Below are 21294 nucleotides of genomic sequence, written 5' to 3'. Positions count from 1 at the left end.
ACTGAAAATTGAAATTTCATGTAAAAGTTTGTTTAAACCATTCATGCACACTCAGTTTAATTAAAACTGCATTGAGTTGAAGAGAAGTTTAAAGGTTTTTTTTTTTTCTTTAAATCTAAATCAAAATTAAAAAAAAATTACCAATAGGTCAGGGGCCAGATGTATTAACAGCATGTTCCAGTGCAAACCGTCTTTTAGTGTTAAAAATTTACTGTCAAGACCAACAGTGAAAAATTTGCGATGAGTAAGGCATGGACAGGGTATTTTAGAAGTTGAATTGTGTGGGAGGAGAGTATTTAAATTAATCACGCAACTGGTTTTAGTAAGGTTTGTGGTAGTCAGTATTTGCAAAAATTTTTTTAACATCCAAAATAGGCTTTTTTTTTAAACCCATTTTGTGCTTGACATGTCTGCAAGAGTTGCTCATTTGTGCTGCTCTCGGGTAGATTGCATTGGTAATTATAGAAATGTGTTGGCTGCATCTGTGTTCTCTTTAATGTATGCTTGTCAGTAGATCCACTGCAGAACTTCCCAACTCCCAACTGTGATTTTATGGGATGAACTTTCATGCTAATTTGCCCTGTTTTAGTAGATTTAGCCCTTAGTCTCTTTTTTTTATCCAGTTAAAATATTATAAGCTAGTACGTCTGTGTGGCAACAAGAGACTAAATATACCACTGATTCAATTCGATTTAGTTAAGTTAATTTAATAAATAAAGCAATTAACTCTAAGTACTATGAACTTAATATTTTATTTTATGAGCAATGTGGCTGGAGGGAATACCCATAAGGCCCTTGATCTTGAATAATTAAAATATTTTGTTCAGTAAAAACAGAGACTGGGACAATCATAGCGTGCAGGATGAAACAACATGTTAATGATGACACGTCAGAACTCTTTTTTTTCCTACATTAAAGGAATAGTTTTCATCCAAAAATTAAACCGCTTAAAAAAATGTACTAACCCTCAAGCCATCCAAGGTGCAGATGAGTTTGTTTCTTCATCAGAACAGATTGTCTTGTGAACTGAAAAGTTGCATGTTTATAAGAAACAAAGCCATCAAGACATTTTTAACTTCAACTTGTTTCTTCAGGCTTAAATACTAGTCCTTTATCCATAATAATTATTGCTTTCTTCAGTAAAAATAAATAAATAAATAAATTGTTTGCTCTGAATCAGGAGAGAAATATGCACAGATTAGCATAATTTACAAGCAAAAAAACAGTTCCAAAAGAAATATAAACAAACATTGTTTTTATCAGCTGTTTGGACCATTTTGATGGCACTCATTCACTGCAGAGGATTGGTGAGGAAGTGATGTAATGCTACATTTCTCCCAATCTGTTCCCGTGTTGACACAAACTCATCTACATCTTGGATGGCCTGAGGGTGAGTACATTTACAGCAAATTTTCATTTTTGGGTGAACTTTAACATCTTTAACAACCTTATCTTGTGGATAAAACAGACTGCTGTTTTCATATTAATTAATAGCTCTTGGTCTTTTCAAATCATGTATTGTACTGTGTGGGCGAATTGGGCAGTAGATCTTCTCAGCTTTTAATTAGGTATGAGATGTGCCCCTTGAAAGATCATTTCTGGCTGGATGTTGCATAGGTTTTTCCAACCTCTTGCTCCCTTGAGAGTGTACAACCATGTGCTGCTAAAGATCAAGAATGGGGCAATATTCTTCCTCACGATATATGTTCCCATGAGGCATAATCTTTTCCCAGCAGTACTGTCACTTGACACCCCACATCAATAAGATCATCTGTCAGTCATCTGTGATGCAATCACACTTTTCAACTGATACTCTGAAAATCTCATCTATCCATAATTAGGAATATTTTTTAAACCATGACATGATCATGGCTGTCATGTTTCTGTACATTCTGTAGATAGGAATAAAAGATATATATTTTTTTATCACACAGTGAAATTAAATATATATATTACGTCTATGTTTTAAAGGGATAGTCCATTCATAAATGAAAATTTCTGTCTTCATTTACTCACCTTTGTGTTGTTCCAAAACTGTGTAACCTTTCTTTCTTCTGGAGAACATATTTTATGTGATATTTTTAAAGAATGTTGGTAACCAAGCCGTTTCAGTTCCTACCTGACTTATATTGTATGGACAGAAATCACAATGGAAGTCAGATAGGGACCAAAACTATTCCTTTAAGAGGATACTCCGCCCCAAAATGAAAATTTTGTCATTAATATCACTTACCCATCATTATAAACCCCTAAAAAGCCTCATTCATCTTCTGAACACAATTTAAGATATTTTGGATAAGGAATTGTTGAATAAAGTGTTGTTATTTTTTTGTTTTCTTCGCTTTTTACAAAAAGTATTGTTGTCACTTCATAACGTTATGGTTGAATCACTGATGGCAGATGGACTATTCTGACGATGTCTTTCATACTTTTCTGGACCTTGACAATGGTAACTTACTTGGCCGTCTATGGGACAGTCTCAAGCCTTACCGGTTTTCATCCGAAAAATATCTTAAATTGTGTTCCGAAGAGAAAATAAGCTTTTTACAGGTTTAGGACGACATGGGGGTAAGTGATTAATGACAAAATTTTCATTTTGGGGTGGAGTATCCCTTTTAAGTGTGTGACAAAATGAATACATATTTTTATTTTTCTGATCAGGTATAAACTTACTATCATTAACCGTTGAATATTCTAACACCACCAATTAAGTTTTGTTCCATCCATATGCCAAAAGGCCATATTTAGCAAGTCCAGTAACAATTGAGAAAACTTACATTTTTACATTCCGTTTTGCTCCGCCAACAGAAATAGTTCCATGAACCAGACAGAGTCAAAGCAGGGCCGAGCAACACAGTAGTGTTGTTTCTGAATGAATCATTGCTTTGCCCTAACTAATCAGTTGAGTGAAGGATTCATGATAAGGACAGACACCTAATTTCTTTCCTTCATGAGTGAATGTGCATTTTGAACAAATAATGACTCCTGACTCACTCATAAAGAAAGCCACGTCACCACCACAATGTAACCTGGAAAACAAATAAAATACAAGAGTCTGGAACAAACACAAACAAGCGGAGTGATACAAACATGAAATGTCCCAGTGCTGCTAGACTGTGTAACACAATTGCAAATGAATGAAATCCTAGGAGTGGAACCAACTGTTAATAAATATTGAACAATACTTCAACATCAATTTGTACAGAACATTGCTTCTCAATAAATAAATAAATAAATAAAAACCCAACTACTGTACATCCTAAAGTACTGTACCTCTTCAGAGATAACATATAATAAAATGCATTTGTAAGTATAAAACGCAAAATGCAGGGCAGTGAAAAATATAAATTTTAGGAACACATTTTGTAATTACTTTCAACTAGAGTGCACCATTTTTAGAATTATATGTCATGCATGAGACGCTGCCAAAAAGATGTGTGCAACGTGCTTAAGACATGAGTTTTGTATTTCACAATTCTGAATTTTTATCTCACAGTTCTGACTTTTTTTTATCTCACAATTACAAGTTTATAATTGTTGAAAAGTTGCAATTGTGAGAGAATTTTGAGACAAAAAGTCTTAAGTGTTAGATATAAAATTGGGAGAAAAAGAAGTCTCAATTGTGAGATAATGAGTCACAATTACCTTAATTTTCTTTCTTTCTTTTTCTTCCATAGTCTAGGGCACATTTTAGCCAACATAGAAAAACAATGGAAAAGCAGTAGGATTCAAAAGTGTTCTTTTGAATGGCTCCTCACACAGTTTCATACATTAGCAAAAACATAAAATAAAATAAAACTACAATAGGCTATTGGTTTATCTAAAAGGCATAGCATATAAAATGAAATCACCTCAATGCACAAATTAAACAAAGTATAGGTCCAAGTTTTAGTTTGCCATTTAACATGCATTTTACTTCAACTCGTATGGGCTATTTCACAAAACTGATTTTTGGTCTTTTGTGCCTGAGCACTCTTGGGGCATCACGAATGAGGTTAATAGAGCACACAACAGCTAATATCTGGATGCAGTCGGGTCCTCTAAACACAGCACTCTTTCCAGTAGGAGGCCGTTGACTGGGCAAAATGTCAAGACTCCTTTCCAAAGGAGAAGGGATAGGGGCCTATGAATAATTAATGGAGAGCATTCGGGTGGAACACAGTGCTGTGTCTGTTTTAGCTGTCACTTCAGCAGGCAAGAGAGAGAAGGGGAGAGATACAACACTGTAGGAAAACACTGGAGATGATTTACCATCTGGACTTCATATCAGACAGCTTGACTTGTTCCTGGAGGACTCGATGTGGGGCAAACTCTCTTCATGTTAGCCCCCTCTTGAGAAATGGCATATTTAGTGCTAATTATGACATGAGATGTGAACATCCAGAATTTTGTTTGTTTGGAGAGGGCATGGTTGGCATAAATCAGAGAGGCTCTCCTTCAAGGGTTATGAGGCCAATATTGATCTGACAGCATCTCAAAGAGGAGATATATGGAAAGACATTTCCTTGAGCATGCGGATGCAACCGAGTAGCTTGAACTTTCTTTCACTAACTTTTTACAATGACGGATTTTCATCGCTGAAGGTTTGCACTACTGCTGGTCGCTATAGGCGATACTGCCGGGAGTGTGGAATTGGCTGTAGATTTTGAAAATGAATCAAAAAATTAGGAAAATTTGCCTACATTGTCGCCCATGTTGCCAGAAATTGCCAGCTCTTATTGAAAATGAATGACTTCCAGTGATTTTGTCACTGCAAATCATGGTCAGTATGAACAGCCCCTTTAGTCTAACAAACTTAATATCAAATGAGACTCAGACTCTAAAATAGAAACATAGACACTTTCTGATTAAACACTATTTAAAAAAAATATATATATATTGAAATAGAAAACTGTTCTTTGAAATTGTAATAATATTTCACAATATTACAGTTTTTACTGTATTTTTGATCAAATAAATGCAGCCATGGTGAGCATAATAGACTTATTTTAAAAACATTTTAAAAATCCTAATTGTTATAATCTTTTTACCGATAGTATATAATTCAGAAATTATACAGAATTTACAGTTTAATTCTAATTATCATGTACAAATGAGCTACATGAAATGTTCAACAAGTGAAAAATAATGGCGAGCCTACTCAGTTCTTCTCAGTATTTTTTCCCCCCAATTTTGCTTTCGCAAGAAAAATCCCTATTGTTAAATAAAGTATTAATAATAAATGCATAAATATGAGCAAGTTGATCAATACTAATTTCCATTTGAAAAATGTATATTTCTCACCCATTGATTTTTACAAACGTTCTCATTATAAAAACAAAACTCAGTGGCGTTCAATTCATATAGTTTTTGTTACAAAATTTAATTATTAAATTAAAATGTGGGAGCATATAAATAAATTACACTTTCAAGTTTCAATATTTGAAGATCGTGGGGAGGGGGAACATGAACAAATCAATACCAAATACACTCACACACACACTTCGCCACAAAACATACAGTTTAAAAGGTGAACAATTTCTGTGTCACTAGTGGCAACAAATGGAAAGGATCGAGAACAAAAAAGACACTTCGCCTTTAAACTAGGACTTAAAAAGCATTCTCTATATTCAGGTCTTGACATTTGCTTACACACTCTCCTATAAAATGAGACTACATATGTACACTCAAAAACATTTCAAACATTGAGACAGTGTTGGCATAGTCAATGAGATCACAGGTCGTGTTTAAATTACTCAGAATAACTGTAGGAAGTTTATTACTGTTATGGAGGGCATGTAAACTGGAGAATCTCTTCAAATAAAACTGTACAGAGAAGTTTACAGAAACTCAAAGCATAACAAATCCAGTATTAGGCAGCAAAGATAAAGGTTTTAACTCAGTTTGTTTTATTTAGTATTCTGATACACAAATTTTCCAAGGACTTACATTAAATAACAAAGGAAAGAGCAAGTCCAGATTTAAATTCAAGGGTATATTTACAAAGTTTATAGTTTATGGATAGGTCCACACAAACGTCAAATGATGCTGGGCGATCCATCAAAGGCTGGATTACTTTCATTGGTATGTTTCACTGAAGGCTTCCCAGATAAACCTGACACATGTATCCAGGCGCATTAAAGTACAAAGTGAGGCATCCAAATGTGTTTTAGTAAAATATGCATCTGAGGCATCTGTTCCCACTGTCTCTCAGATGTCCGTTAGCTGTGTCTGACTGACCACAATCCACTAAAGAAGCACTGAAAGCATGAGTGGTATCATGAGAACAAAGCTTGATGTGACTGATATAATGCAGTTAGGCACAAATCCTCCGCCGGTGGATTATTTTGGGGAACAAAACCGTCCCTTCAGTGTATGGTGGGTATGTCTCCAATCCAAGCTCCAGGTAACGGTCTGGGACATGTGTATTCATTCTGCAGGGAACAAAGAAGACGTAAGATGAATACTATGATACAAAACCATGAGGCTCAGCTTAGTACTGATGCAGGGGTCAATGACATTAGGCTCTCTTTTTTCTGGTAGGGATATATTAATTTATTAAATACATTTCATAAATGCAAGCCACACATATAACAACTTATAAAAATGTTTTTAATTCCTGGATTAAAATCCACTTAAAGGTTTTTTTTTTTTTTTTTTGCAGAAAGTCTAAAATGTCAGGGTTTTCTGATAATCAACAACAAAAACAGAATAAAATTCTTGAAAATGATTGACATATGATGCCCAATATCAATAGTGATATTGCCATATGTTATCTATAAGGAAATATATATTTTTTCACATATGCACATTCTCTGGGTAGATGAAGTTTCATAACAGTTTATAAAATCTCCATACCAAAATTTTTATGTACATATGTTAAGAAGATCTATATGATGATTTTTTTATATGGTATTAAATGAAGCAACCATATACATTATGTCACCATTTAAGTCTATTTTTTATATTTACTTATATAATATCAAAATATGAAATTGGGTAACACTTTATTTTAAGGTGTCCTTTTTACATATGCTACATGTACTTACTATTATAATAATTAATTTTGCATAATTGCATGCAAGTAACCCTAAACCAAACCCTAATCCTAACCATAAACATGTAAGTACATGTAGTTGATTAATATTACTCAGTACTTATAATATACTTATAATATACTTAAGATCTCAGCGCTAAACTAGATTTTTTTCCTTTTCTACAGTATATCTTATTTGTCATTGACCCACGGACCAAAATGTTAATTAAATATAAATCAGATTATATGAAAGTGTCAGGACAAACAATACAGACACATCAATTTAGTTGCATGCAATTTTGGTGTAAATGAAATGCTCATGCATGGACAAAAATAAATAAATAAAATATTGGCAGCTATCGGTTAAGAAAGTCAAAAATCGAAATATGGCAGCACACTGTGCCATCTTTATTAAGATGTTAATTAGAGTTGAGACGACTGAATTTACTCCGCTCAGGTGACCTTGCTGTCATGAGCACATTGTCTTAAATGGATTAAACAAACCACCGTGAATACTAATTAGCAATATGCACTGAGCATAATCATCATCATCATCTCAATTATCCCCAAGTTCAACTAAGGTTCTTTCAGAAACCGTAGGAATAACAGCTAAACTGCGCAATGAGTCAGACATCTTTTCATACAAAAATTGAGGTAATTACTTGATAAAATGAGGACAAAAAGGGATGCTGCCTTCACTGAGAATAAGAATCTTTAAATGGATGAAATCCTTCTCGCTTCATCTATCTATCTATCTATTTATCTATCTAATCTATATAATATATATATATATATATATATATATATATATATATATATATATATATATATATATATATATATATATATATATATATACACATACACATAGTGAATGGCATGTTTGTCATCTTTCTAAGGGTTTGTTGTAACTGTAAACTGTTGATGCAGCTTATTCCAAATGGTCCGCATACACTCTTTTGTATGGAAAAGTGCAGCTTGAACATTCAGCTAAATTCAGCTATATCTCATTGAGCCACAGGGAAAAAAAGTCATACACACAAAAACAAGGATCAATTAAATTTGAAATGGGACATAAGTTTCTTAGTTCTGGCAAAAAATGCGCAGGTAGCAGATACTTCTGGAGGAAGCTCCCTGAAAGAGAGCAATTTGCAAAAGTAGGGGAATCTGTTTTTTAGTTATAAAGGCATGTTTTGTGTATAACACCTCAGAAAACTAAAAATGGCAGCTTTTTACCAACATTGCGAGCCTACGTATGAGCTGCCTTCTTGCAGTCAAACTGGCTGACACAAGCTGTACCCCAGACTTACAATTGATTGAACTTCTAGCGAGGTTCAAGTGTTTTCAGTGAGTTCTTTCACTGAGATATGATGGCATATAATGCCATCGAAATTCTATAATTCATCTGACCTTACATACAAATTATGTTTCAACTGTGCATTCTGCTCCATTAAAAACGACATCCAGTGTGTATGCCCCAATGAAAATTAAAGCATACTGCGTGAATATTAATTGGGTCATCCAGATGTTGCTGGATAACATTCTAAAGGTGTCCAGTCACTCATTAAATATTCATGAGCAATGATGTCAAATCTATCTATCAATTAATTTAAGCAGTTTGCAGATCATGTCATTTAATTTTTATTCTGAAACTTTGATCAACATACAGCCCTATGACATTTTTTTTTAAAAAGAACTTTCAATTTGAATCAGTTAAAACCATCAAATGCTCCCATGCAAAAATGATAACAATCAACAAATTGTATTAGCAATTATCAAGGTCTTTGCATTTCCACGACAACACAAATTTTAAAGTTATATTTCTTACGTCGTGAGTATTTTAATTAGTAACTGGTAAGCAAAAGAATATGAAGTGAATTAAATCATTAAACTGTAAAAAATCATCTGACACCTCCTATCCATTAACATTTCTTTTTATATTACCTTTTATTATTTATGCACACAATTCAGTGTAAGTGATACAGACTTCAATATGGAATACATAATCGTTCAGTTAATCAAGACATAATCAACACATGAATCGATTATTAAAATAATTGTTGCTTACAGCCCTAATGCATAGTATACATGCTTCACACTGCAGAAATAATAAAAGCAGTATGGTAGCATGCGATTGGAAACATATTTACTGTTATGACAGCAGTGACAGACACAATGGCAGGGTAAACAGCACAGTCTTGTCATTACTGACAACAAACCAGCCACCAATCAAGAACGACGCAGCAAAGATGCGATAAATTAGACAAGGTGAAAGATATTTAATAAGGGGATGAGCATGGCTGGAAATTCCAACAAAGAGATGCACAGAAACCCCAGGTGGTAAAGCTGACTTAACTAATTAGTGTGCTAATAAATTTTTCCTGGCTGAACCCTCAGCACCTCCAATTATCACATGGCAGCACAAACACACACAGTTTAAAGCCAGTGAAAAAAAAAAAAAAAAAAAAATAATGGATGATCCCTTAGACTTCCACTTTTATAAGCCAAGGTGATTACCTAGACTGCATTTAGGCTTTATTTAGGAAAGTAAAATTAACCTCACTTCCTCGTGGGCAGAGCTGTAATTAGATCATATTACTGAGGTTTAATTAGGATCAGGAAATGTGTAGTAATTAGCTCGTAGTGTTTCAGTAGTATGAAGCGCTAAGTGAGACATATGTCAGACAGACTGTTTCTCTACTAGTTTCCGGCCCAAGGCTCCAATTATCCCATTGTGTCTTCCAAACAACGGGAGGTCGTCTGCTGTGCACAGGGTCTCCTGTTTTTCTTTTAACATATAGCAAACATGAAAGAGTGAGCAAATGCAAAGTTTCAGATGGAGGAGAAAAGGTTGCCTTTGAAAAGGGGCTTCAAACCTTCTCATGAGTTTTTCCTTTTGTTGAACTGAAGTCTCTTTTGTGACACCTGATGTGTGTTCAGTTGTTCATTTTTTTTTTTGTTTGATTTGGGGGGGGGGGGGGGGGGGGGGGATGATTTCAAATAGATGTGTAAGTTTTTATGTACATGACTTGTCAAATAACTAAAAAACCAGAGTCAAGTTGAGGCCAATTACTGGTACATTTAAAATGTTTAATGCCAGATATAAGACACATTAAAAATGTCTGTTAAACCAAGACACCGTTTTTCTAAATTTATATGGTCCAATAAAAAAATAAAATAAAATGCATTGTAATAAAAGGCAATATTTACTTACATATATTAGTACTAAAGGTTTTATTATTTATTTAAAATTATATTATTATTTTATTTTATTACACTGTCACACATGGGGCCAGTGTTATTTTAGTATTTTTTATATACTATTATAGTATTTTATTGATATTTTGAACTTGCTTTTTTAATATATTTTAAATTTCATTTTACTTTTAATCATCTGTTATGTGTTTTTTTTTTTTTTCATTTTACTTTAATTTAAAAATATTTTGACAATGCTTTAATACATTTTAGTTTCAGTTTTTTAGTTTTTAATTTTAGTACTTGCTAGAGCAACATTTCTAATTTTTAATTTTAAAGTCTGATATTTTAATGTAATTAAAATTTTATTTTATTACATTTTATTTCTACATTATTTCAATTGAAAAATTACTTTTACTAGTTTTAGTTTACTTTAGTTCTGTGCCATGACAACTCTCAGAAGGTTTTAGAATGGTAATGGGATATGACAATGTTAATGAGCATTGGCAGAATAGATCTGCTATGCTGCTGCTGTTGGTTACTTGCTGTATTTGTAGATTATTGCTGTTGCAAAGCAAATACAGGAACTTTCTACTGCCAATACATACACCGACATGGTGCTGTAAGTATTTAGGACATACTGTTGCTGCACAAGTAGCATATCTATACAGGTGGAGCTAGGGAAGGTGGAGGGTTTCAGAGGAACACAACAGTGTTGCTTAATGTATGACCAACAAAATGACCATGAATCTGTTATTATGTTCAGTAAGAACACTCACAGCCCTATGCATCTTTGAAGAGGAAGTTCAGTGTTCATTCTGCCCTGGTGCCCTTGGACTCATTCACTATTTATGACAAATCACATTACACAGGGCATTTCCACACTCTGATCTCTCTGATCCAAGGACAGCGGCAGTCTGTTTGAAACCCCGGGGTTGTGATTATTTATTTTTGCATTATTGCAGCTCATTACTGCTGAGCCACATCAGAGCGCCCGACACATTATTCACCACAGCGTGATATCGCTAATCTTTCTTTCTAAAATCTTGAGAAATGCAATAGTGAAATTCAGTAGAGAGGGTTATTATGTTGATTGTTTAACAACAACTGGGACATATTTTATTCCACTAACTATAGTGATGTTGCAGTATGTGTCATGGTTTCAATCAAATGCTATTTTCTTGTCATGGTTTCCATCAAATGCTATTAACTTGGTCAGTTACACTATGGAAAGATCTTATTTTATATTGATACAAGATTACTGTACTTTCAAGATAACATATAGACTACTGTGCTCTTCTGCACATCTTGCATTAACATCCTATATCTTAAAACGTTGGGAACAGTATTACATTGTATCTCTGAGAAAATAAACTTGACTAGATTGATTGGACGAACCTAATCGAAAGCAATAATTTCCTGCATGTAATAAAAAGCATAAAAGGCATAAAATCAGACTTTTAAAAATGTAGTACCCTTCATACAACATCCAAAGACCCACTCAAAAAATCGAATTCAAACTACAACAACAGTTTGTAATGACTCAGCCAGAATACACGTTTTGCAGTATAATAGGTAATGAACCCCAAAAGACAAATGTCATAGTAAAGGCCATGGAAGAGAGTGTGGAATGTAATTCCCATACTCAAGTCAAGTATGAGGAGTCCAGAAAAATTAGAAAAGCTTTTTACTTAAACGACTTCTATCAACCTTATGAAATTGAAAGGTACGCAATATGAAAAAGAGGTAGTGTGGGGAATATGTGGTGATTGTTTCGATTTCACTGGACTGCATTCCGCCCATGTGGAAACATACACTTGTTTGCCCACAGGCAAAAAAAAAAAAAAAAAAAAAAACTTCTCTTTGACCATCTTTTCACTGCTTATCAACCTTCAATAATTCAAAGAATTTTGTGGGAAGATGCAAAGAGGAAAGGTAGCCCTATGAATATGACTAATCATTTTTTTTTCTACTAAAGAACTATAAATTTCATAAAAGCACATTTTTTCTTTTTGTTAAGCTATATGAAATTAGCAACCAAAATAGGAAGCTATAAAAATTCGTACACTTAAATTTTGGTTGTGATATTGCACATTGTTTTAAATAAAGAATGACACATTTCACTCTGTACCAGATTTGTGGTTGTATCTCTCTATTAGTGCTATTGGATCTTAGTGCTGCTGCGTTCAAACACTATTGACCACAAACATTCTGTTGCATAGACTAAGAAAACTTTGTTGCATTAATGGAAGTATATTAGCGTGGTTTTAAATCATCTTATATGACCGCCATAAATTCGTAGCAGTAAATGAAGAGGTCATCATATCGATCACAAAAGTGCAGTATGTAGTACCTCAAGGCTCAGTACCAGGGCCGTTTACTCTTCACGCTTGTACATGTTACCCTTGGGAGATATCATCAGGAAACGACGGTGTAAACACAGTGCTGTTATGCTGATAATTCTCAGCTCTATATTTTTTCGTGGCCCATCAAAACATACAATTTGAGAAACTAACGGACATGCATAGTCGATATAAAAAACTGGATGACGAGTAATTTCTTACTGCTAAATTCTAGAAAACAGAGGTGTTATTATAGGACCTAAAAACTCTGCATGTAATAACCTAGAACGCTATCTAAGACTTGAGGGCTGCTCTGTCAATTCTTCGGCATAATTAGAACCTAGGAGTGCTATTTGATAGCAGATCTTTCCTTTGAATTCCACGTTTCTAGCATTTGTAAAACGGCATATATTTTCCATCTCAAAAATATAATCTTAATTACGGCCTATGCTCTCAAGTCAAATGCGAAATGGTTTAATCCATGCGTTTAGTGACCGCAAGGTCAGATTATTGTAATGCTTTATTGGGTGTGTTGTTCTGCGCCGCTTAATAAACAACTGTCTCCATCTAGTCAAAAATGCCGCAGCTACAGTTCTTACTTAGAACGCAGGAAGTATGAACATATTATCCCGGTTCTGTCAACACGGCACTGGCTCCCTGTCAAACATCGTATAGATTTTTAAAAGCTTGCTTATTACTTAAAAGCCCTGATGGTTTAGCACCTCAGTATTTGAACGAGCTCTTGTTACATTAGAGTCCTCCACGTCCGCGGTGCGTGCTCAAAACTCTGAGCAATTTGATAATACCTAGAATATCACAAACAACTGCGTGGCGGCAGATCCTTTTCCTATTTAGGCCGTCTAAACTCTGGAATGAACCTATCTAACATTTGTTCAGGAGAACAGACACCACTTGCAATTTTTAGGCTGCAATTAATTAGGTAAACCGTCCCAACCTTAGGCGGAACACTTCCCATAACACCAGATGTACTTGCTACATCATTATAAGAATGGCATCTACGCTAATCAATAAGTCTGTTTCTCTCTTATTCCTTTGTCTTACACCTAAAGGCCCTACTACCCTTCTAGCAACAATCTCTGACTTTGTTGCTGGCAGCCTGGAATTGACTGCTGTTTTCATCTGGCGAGAGGAAACTGGCCCCCTGACTGAGCCTGTGTTTCCCTCCAAGAGGTTTTTTTCTCATTCTGTCACTGATGGAGTTTGGTTTCCTTGCTGCTGTCGTTCCTCTGGCTTGCTTAGTTGGGGACACTTCATTTACAAGCGATAGATCGTTGACTTGATTGCAAATGATTGCACAGATAACTACTATAAACTGATAACTGAGCTGAAGTGATGACATCACCTGTGAATTCATGATGAACTGCTTTAAACTGTCATTTTGCATTATTGACACCTGTTTTCCTAATTATATGTTGTGTTTAGTTGCATTTGACATCTGTTTTGTATAAGCGCTATATAAATAAAGTTGACTTGACTTTTCTGACTTCACGGTACTAATTAATTAATTCATTAATTAAATAAAACACAATAAATATAAACTTAATGAAATTAAATTCATAAATAACATACCAATACAAAGACTTGAGACAGAATGAATGGCAAAGCTGAATAAGAAAGTTACTTATTAAAAGTATCTCTAAGAAATATGACTAATAATCAATATTTTTTTTTATTACAGAATTAACTATAAATTACCAACAAAAAGTCAATTTGAATGCGTTTTGTTTAGGTTTAGTTATTTGAAATATGTAATTAAAGGATAAAGCTATTCATTTAACCTAATTTAAATTATGGGCTTTGTTTTACTTGAATCTTGATCTTCCACTCATAAAAAAATACTCAACATCTTCTCTGAACTTTCTAATAAAAGAAAAGAAAGAGAAAATTTACTGACTGAATTGAGGAATATGGACCATAGATATGTACAGTTCAAAGGTTCTTGTTTGAGCTGAGTTTTTTTTTAACTTTATGAATTTATTATTTATTTTGAAAAACTGAATCTTTGCCATGAGAATGGATGTAGGCCAGATCAGCTGATCTGTACTTCGTATTCTAAACTCAAAAGCTGAGGAATAACCAGTCTTTTGACACCTTTTGAAGCCCTACTGAGACTTTTACATGGTAGAGCAACCACTCCAGACCATTTCATTGTAAAACCCAAAAAAAATGGGTCCCCCTACAAGAAAGGCAAAGGAAACTACAGATCTTTAATTTCTCTGTATTCCATCCTCAGACATTCATTGAAGCACTTTGGTAAAAACTGAATCCTTGTTGACTCATGGTTTGGAGGCTGGATCACTTAAAAACCAGAAACCACGATCCCAAAAATCCTGTAGCGACTATCGTCAGATGTTCACTTACCGCTCCTAAATAAAGTTTGCTAGGAATGGCACAAACAGAAGATAAAAAGAACTCAATTAAAAGGAAACCGAAAGAAAGAAAGATGTGGTGCTCTGATTATTTTATCTTCTTAGTGTCGACCGACACCACTACTGCGTTGGCAGGGGATTACAGAATACCACAGACTATTCAGAAGCAAAGCAGGTGTGAGAACATTGACAGCCACTTACACACCTGATGGAATTCAATTAATTCTGTGCACGCTTTCAGGTTGTCAACAACGAACCACCAGGCATTAATCTGGCTAATTGGAATTGAAGAGAGAACTCATCATTCACACAATCCACCTTTACAGTCTCAATCTGCAACGGTAGCAAAAACTTTCAGTGAAGAAAAAAAAAACCCACACAGAGAACTGGCTGGCTCAGACAACATCCCCCCACACCCGGGATGGTCCTCAGAAACTGCGTCATCTGCACTAAGCCTAACCACTGCCTAAAAACAGCAAAGCAGCCTGCCTCAAAGACTTCCAGTGTGCATTGCACTGACAACCAATATTGATGGAAGTGGGCTTTGGAGAATCCATCATGAATTGTCATTCTCAGGTACTTTCGTTCCAGACACCTTGGATTCGTCTTTCAATTCACATATAACTGTACGCCCGAACAGAACACAGAGAACACTATCAAAGGGTTTGGCTGATTATACAGTGATGTCACTAGATAACCAGGAGGTGATGCATGATGAGTCAACAAACGAAAACTACTGGGATGAATTGTTAATCTAAGGATTCCGGAAGAAGGAGCATCCCTCTGCATTTGTGTGTGACAGTGGTGGTAGAGGATCGAAAGCAGTTTCCAGATTCCTGGGTTTACATCACTGACATGATCTTACCTGGGTCTCACAATATTACAAAGTAATCACATCAACGTCTGCACTTTTTGAAGAGTCTGAGGGAAATTTGGGTATGTCAAGAACAAATGCTCAGCAACTTCGTACAGGTGTGGCGATCAAGAGTGTCCCATCACTGTAGGGGGTGTATGGGGGGGGGTGGGGGTTTTTGGCTGCATTGCACAGTCACCGGATCGTTAAGGCCCTACAGCGTGTAGTGGCATCAGCTCAATGTGATCAATCACTGAAACTGCCTTCCCCCAGCCTGGACAGCCTTTACCAGACCAGAATCGTCAATAGAGCCATCAGTATCATCAAACACATTAGTCCCCCACAGCACAGACTCTCACACTCCTACCATCAGCAGACGCTAACGGGATTGTCCAAGCCATAACAACAATCCTTGAAAACATGCTGTCTACCCTCAGGCCTTAATCTTTCAACCTAATTCAAAGTGCATTTCGCGCCATGTTTACAATTATATGAATTCGACACATTATATGAATTATAACTGTACCCTTACATATACTTTATAATCGTATATACTATAATGCCTATGTTTTACATTGCATAACACCCACACTGTATATATAATACTATATACATATATTACTGTTTAGATAATGTATACATATACTGTATGCTTGCATGTTTTCATACACTGTTTATATGTCTACAACTGCACATTCACATGTCATCCAGTATATCCACACATGCTCCTCTTGCTTGTGACACTTTAGCTCCGCCCACAGCACCTTTAAATGTATTTTAACATTAAAATTTAATCATTTTGGGATTTTTTTTTCTGCCACTGCAGTAGATCAAGAGCATCTCTCCTTCTCCTCCTCTCTCTCTCTCTCTCAAATATCTGCTGTCTCACATTTAATTTAAATCTCTACCAAGAAAAAGAAAAGAAGAAAGAAAATAATCATGCTTTCCCCATTGTCTTCGCCTGAGGCCTGTACATGGTTCCAGCTGGGGCTTTTAATAAAACGTACAATAAAATGTCCATTTGAGGCAAGCCTAGAGTCATTTACAACAAACAAACTAGATGATTTGAGCTAAGACTTTCACGCTTGGATAACCAGAAGTGGTAAAGTCTTTACATTGTGCTTAATTTGTTAAACTCATCCTACAGTACACATAATAATTTCTTTCACCTGGCTGTCCACATGGCCTAGTTTTTTATTTATTTTTGAAGACATGTCTGTTTAAGGGTAAAATGTTATGTTAACATGTTATACTTCTCCTTACCTTGAACTGTTGCTTTTACTCTTTCTTCACTTGCTTTTACTGTCTCAAGTGCCTTAAAAGAACAGAGCACTGTTAATCTCCACAAATGATTGATTAATACATTAATGGTTAATTTTGGGAGGTGTGAAGGAAAACTGCTCTTAAAAGAAAAGCTTTTAAAAATATAACAAATCTGAATCATAAATTTCATAACATTCATAATGATGCCCTCTTTGACATCTAGAGGCATTAAGTATATAATGGACGTTTTAGTCTGATGAGAATCAATGGGCATGTGCTGTAATTGGTTCATATGATGTTAAAAAAAAAAAGGAACGTCTTACAGTCGTGCGATGAATGTTACAGTATGACACTACTGTCTCTCCAAAAATTGTAGGGATGTTGCAGAAAATCCAATCATGTCATTCAATTAATTAGTAATCTGCACAGACCTAAGCACTAGTATTAATTATACCTTTTTATTACCTTAAATAGGTTTTTAGGAAGCCACTGAGTATTAAAAAAAAACATGATATTAAGCATATTTAGGAAAGTTTTTACTGCAAATTGCATCATTGGTCATTTAAGATTAAAAAGCATCACCAACAAGCTGAGGCTGAAGGAAATCTGAAAATGTAATTTGGAAATTTTATTTTTGCTTTAAATTCACATCTACACATAATAATTGCTTTTACCTGACTTAGGAAAGCAGAGTTGCTCTGGCCTAAATAATTCAAATCTCAGACCTCTCAGACTTTTATTTAAAAAGCTTCTAGCAACGCTACTGACAATAAAATTTTCTTTTTATGACCAAAAAAAAAAAAAAAAATAATCTGAACAGGCTCTCTAATAGAAAAGCCCACGGTTGCATTCATTTTATTTTTGCTAAAAAAATTGGAATTGTAATTGAAAATTTTGAGTAAAATTTAAGAAGAAATATCTTGAGTCATCCATTTTCAATCACTAAACATATTACAGTTTAAAATAGCCAAATTATATTTAAAAAGTGTTATAATTCATGTCCTGGCATTGACCTTGGTGTGCAACTTCAATAATATTCCATATAGTATTTGTTTTTAAACTGTTCACCACCAATACACACGGTTCAAATTATCAGCTTCCGTAATGATAATACTAAAAGTACTATTGCCTATTGCTACAAATTTTTGCTATAGTGGGTTTTCGAGGGGTTAAAGATGATGATCAGATCTTTCCAGAATGTCTATTTATCACATCAGGGCCACATATTTTTGTAAGGAATGGTGCTGATTACTGGATTTAGCTTCATCTTTTGTACATGTCTTAAAGTCTAGTGCGGGGTTTATTCAGCAGTCCACATGAGTTTGAAGGCGGGGAAAAATATGTCCAGTGTCCTTGTATGTTGTGTGCTGACGGTCTGCAAAAACAGAACTTAAACAAACAATAAATATTAAGTACAGTGGGTTTCAGTACACCACCTAAAAAAACCCTAGTATAACCCAGGTGTTATACTATGAATATTGTTTGCTCTTGTTACAAACTGTGTATATTCCCTCTACCACATCAATTTGCTAAAAGTGTTTGGTAAATGTATAAAGGTACCGCCAATCACGTAATTGAGAAAGAATAAAATAGGTATAACATTTGGGAATATTATATATATATATATATATATATATATATATATATATACTATATATATATACTACGGAGACCCATTGAATGCTTGAATCTGATTGGCTGGCGAACATTCTGAGGTGTGCAATTATTTTTCTGGAGTAGCATACAGCGAGCGTAGTTCCAGGCAGCTCTCTCCTGACCGCGTACAGTTCCATATCACTTCCTTATAGTTAACAGTAGCCGCGGTCCGCAGTTTGCACGATTTTTATCATTTTTTGTTACCTATTAGTGTTACCACTAAAGCTGCACATACATTTCTCCTAGCGAAGACACTTTTTAGACGACCGCAGAGGTATTAGCCTATTCAGACAACTCTCTCTCTCTCCTCGTTCTCTCTTTGTTTTTACCTGTTTTCTTCCTAACGTAATGTCCTGCCGTTGGCCCATGGCTCCATCCCACTGATTCTGTCCACTCTATCATCTCAGTAAATAAAAAAATAAATTAAAAAAAATTATACTACTACTACCACTACTACTACATTTTCATGTATGTTTCACAATGAAATATTATTTCAGTCTTTTAATCATGCAGAAGCCTAAAGAGCAGCTGACTATATTCCATACTTTACATTTATTCCAGATATATTTGTAGCATGTTACCAGTCACACTGATTCTATTTTCACGTATTGAAAATTCAGAGCCAATGTGTCTGAATCTTACTAATGCTACTGTGTTACTGTGGGAAAGGAGCAGTATATAGCTCATTCAAGTCCAAAGACTGTCGGGGCTTTCACTCCTTCTCCCTCCTCCCCACCACTGCAGATTCTAATACAGACCAAAAGCTTCAGCACACTGATACACGGGTACCTCATAATCAGCGCGTCTTACTAGCATCCACAGGGAGGCCCTCCCTGTGCATGGCCTGAAATGAAAAGCTCTGAACCCAGCACAGAAAACACTGTGCTCGCATAAGCGAATGGATGCTTGCTCTTATATTATTAAACAACCGGCACCGGTCCGTAACCAGTACAACAACAAAAACAAAAGGGTACTGAGAATAAATAAAAGGTCCATCAGGAAATGATGCTGTTATATTTAAATAGTGTTTCTTTAATATATATATATGGCAGAAAGTCTGCCTATATGCTTTCTCTTCGAAACGATTGCTGTTATTAATGACTCATCTGATCATAATGTCACTCATATTATGTGTTCATATATTATATATAGTGTCATATGTTATATATATCTATATATATATATATATTCTATATATATTATAATATGAACACATAATTATATAATATAACATGAACACATAATATGTATATATTATCATAATTGGCACTCTATGAATCATGCCAAAAGCATTAGTAAAAAGTCAGTTTTTCATCCTTTATTAAAGCCTTGTTACCTTGGGAACAGTAATAGGGGCATTAGTAAGCAGTTTCTAAATACACAGCTATAAAATGCCATTGCTCTTGATTTAGTGTGTAATTTCATTAGACTAGGCAATGGTTGCCTTGAACCGAGCCTCCAATCACACCCAAAACCATCGCCCTTGGCCTACCTCTTCCAACCGGGCCAGAGCCCGGCTAAACGAACGCATGCCCAAGGGCGGACGGAGTTCTTACACTAGTCAAACAAGACCGGGCTTTTGGGGTCAAACGTGCTCGGGCATGGTTTTCACAATGCCTATTGTGAGTATCACCCTATAAGCCATCTATTACAAGTAGATTAACAACTCAGGTTATCTTCCTAACAATAATATAATAAATAAAATAAACCAACACAAAACGAAGGATACAGAACTTGAAATATTTATTTCAAGTGCAATAAATAAAACTGTACACATTGATTTATTGTCTATAAAATGCAGAGGTTTTTATTTATTTTATTTATTTTAATACCTGTACCACAGCTGACAGTTTTTTTTTTTGTGTTCGGTATCCGCTCTGTGTTGTGCTTAACTTTTCAGTTTGACGATGAATGATCCGGTTTAAATCTCCTTTGTCAAATGCTTTAAAAGTATAAATAGTCCTCACTGTAGATGAGCTCACAAAATAGATGGCTGGCAATTACTAAAGTTTATAATTACCTGACTTAATCATGAATTATAGCAGGAATTTGTGTCAATTAAGCAGTTATTAACACACTGAGCAACTATTATCATGTATCTAAATGATAAGATTTATATAGTAATTTAAAATAGTTTATTATTCATTTACTTACACTTTCTAAATGATCTTATGAACCACTGACAACTCCTAAATAACTGGTTTGTAAATGTAATAATTTAAAAATGATAAATTTATTGTTAATAAAGTATGGAAATACAATTATTAAACATTATAGATATGCTCAAAAACAAAACATTTATAGCTCTATTTATAAACTGCTTACTAATGCTATTAATGTTGGACATGCTTTATAAAGGTGAATTGACTATTTTACTAAGGCTTAACCTATTGACTCTAGGGTGGCATTTATTATAAGTGCAACCAGAGTTCCTTCTTTCCCTGCTTCATGAAGGTGTGCAACTTGCTCTCAGCTGAAAATGTTTTTTTAAAGTAGGTCCCTGCTGCTGCAATAACTAATTTGATTTGATGGGATCAATAAGTGTTCTCGTTGCTTTCTCACAGTTAAAACAAGATCTTC

General features: G+C 34.7%; 1 pseudogene; it reads right to left on the bottom strand.

Moving 5' to 3' along the window:
* Nucleotides 1–5903: 5903 nt before the first annotated feature.
* The window catches only part of LOC109097188, a 153735-nt pseudogene continuing 138344 nt past the window's right edge, over nt 5904–21294 (bottom strand).

This window comes from Cyprinus carpio, chromosome A10, assembly GCF_018340385.1.
Source record: "Cyprinus carpio isolate SPL01 chromosome A10, ASM1834038v1, whole genome shotgun sequence".
NCBI classification, from domain to species: Eukaryota; Metazoa; Chordata; class Actinopteri; order Cypriniformes; family Cyprinidae; genus Cyprinus; species Cyprinus carpio.
The sequence above is the reverse complement of the archived record's forward strand: the minus strand, read 5'-3'. Positions and strand labels throughout refer to the sequence as shown.